Consider the following 2,115-nt stretch of genomic DNA (forward strand, 5'->3'; position numbering starts at 1 on the left):
CAGTCGTTCACTCTGAAGGTCTTTGTTGAAATGTTGAATTTGAAGTCTACTACCTCGCTAGGCGTATTTTCTTTTTTCCTGTCTATTCCTTCTTCCCTTTCCCTTTAGAACTGCCTTCCTTTCGATGACCTGAGTCCTTTGGAGGCTAATCTCAGCCTTCTTTGATTGGCTGTCAGAGGGGCAGTCAGAGATTAGTAGGTAATACTGACCCTTTTTGCAATTGTTCTCTGTAGTGAGTACGAACCTTTAATAAATAAAGTGTAATAAATAAATGAATAAATAAATAATATATAGTAAGTACAAACCCCTACTAAATGAAAAACAGGAACAAATTGCAAACTAACCACATAGCAAGTAAGCCTAGACCATATGCGTGTAGTGATAACAAACTAACCTCGTAGCAAATACCACATAGCAAATAAGCCTAGACCATACGCGTGTAGTGATAAGATTAGCGCGGAGTAACAAGTTGTAAATATTTTAACTTGTGCAAAATATCATAAACCAAAACATGTTTACGACATGTGTATGTTTTTGGTGTGTAAGCATAAGAAAAATAAGTGATGTAATGTGTTTATGAAGGAGACTTAGCACAATATATAAAGAGGCATTGGGTTGGACTGAGGTGAAGCGAGTTCACTGTCGGGAGGACATCATCGCCGGTGTTACCGACGCCCCGACAGTTTTGTTGCCGACCACTCGCTGGTTCTCAGTCTCAACTTCTGCGGTGACCTCTCTGTCTAGATTGTGAGGCGACGTCTCCTTCTCCGTGACAACTTCAGCGGACCGTGACCGGGCCACGATAGTGGTGCAGACCTCGTCCCAATATAGATCAAGTGAGTTACATCATATCCATCTATCTCTTCTTTACACGTTGCGACCTCCTGGCAGGACGCAGAGGTTTTGCTTACGTCATTCTCCCCTTCTTTAGGGAAGCTCTAGAGTCAGCTTTCTCGGAGGGATCATTTCATCCCACTCCTAACTCATGCTCCTTACCGAGTCTCTACTGAATATTGTGACTTAGCCAGAAGAACACTTCCCTCTGGCTGGTTGGAACTCCAATGACCTCTAGCCTTGTAGGAGTCTTGGCAACCATCTGGTTCCATTGCCTTGACTCTTTGTCAGAACCTGGAGCATTTTCTAAGACACACACTGCTACCTATGGACCAAGGACTCAAGAGGACTCCAGTGTGTATTTCCAAGAGTTTGATTTCTACTTGACTTACTTCTCTCTTGAACCCATCACCTTTTCATCACTCCAGCCTTCCTGAATCCCAATCTCTCTTTCCTCACAGCAGGGAGACTTCCATCTTTTCCTTGGAATCTCCTCCCTACGCGCACCATCCAGAACTATTCCAGGTGAAAATTCGAGTGAATCCTGGGGCTCAGTTTTTGTTTGTTTGTTTGCTTGCTTGCTTTCCTTTTCACATGGTTTTCAAATGTCGTTCGTTTTCAATGTTTTAAAGAGTAATTTATGTAGATATAGATATAGACATATCTATATATATAGATAGATTTTTTTTCTCTTTTCCAATTCCTCATGGGCTTCTGATTGGTTACTTTTCCTCTAACAGGGTTGTATTAGCTTTCTAGGGGTGCTATTACAAGATACCACAAGCCTAGAGGATGAAACAACAGAAGTAGACAGTATCACAGTTCTAGAGGCTACAGTGCTCATAGACCATGCTCCTTTTGGAGGTATTATGGGAGGATCTCTTCCAGGCCACTTTCCCAGATTGATGCATTTGGACTTTGGACTTCTTCACATGGCCCTCTCCGTCAGTGCATATCTGTCTATCCACAGTCTCCCTTAGAAGGACACAAGTCCTCCTGAATTAGGGGCCCAGGCTATTCAAATATGATCTCATCCACGCTAGTTACATCTCCAGGGACCCTATTTTCAAATAAGGTCACAAACCCAGGTGCTGGGGTTTAGGACTGGGATAGTATATATGCATACACACACAAACACACACACACGTGTGTGTGTGTATCTCTCTCTCTCTCTATATATATATATATATATATTTACATTTATATTTATATATACATATACTTTTTGATTTTTTTTTTGCCTAATAAAACATTCTTGTTCAGAATCTCAGTCTTCCTTCC

The 2,115-nt window shown here is 41.6% G+C and overlaps 1 long non-coding RNA gene across 1 annotated transcript; it reads left to right on the plus strand.

Moving 5' to 3' along the window:
- Positions 1-363: 363 nt before the first annotated feature.
- On the plus strand, positions 364-1,901 carry LOC116589045. The gene is made up of 2 exons (XR_004285150.1): positions 364-836; positions 932-1,901. It is a non-coding gene; the product is annotated as an uncharacterized LOC116589045 (long non-coding RNA).
- The last annotated feature ends 214 nt before the right edge of the window (positions 1,902-2,115 follow it).

The sequence above is a fragment of the Mustela erminea genome, chromosome 4 (genome assembly GCF_009829155.1).
Source record: "Mustela erminea isolate mMusErm1 chromosome 4, mMusErm1.Pri, whole genome shotgun sequence".
NCBI lineage: Eukaryota > Metazoa > Chordata > Mammalia > Carnivora > Mustelidae > Mustela > Mustela erminea.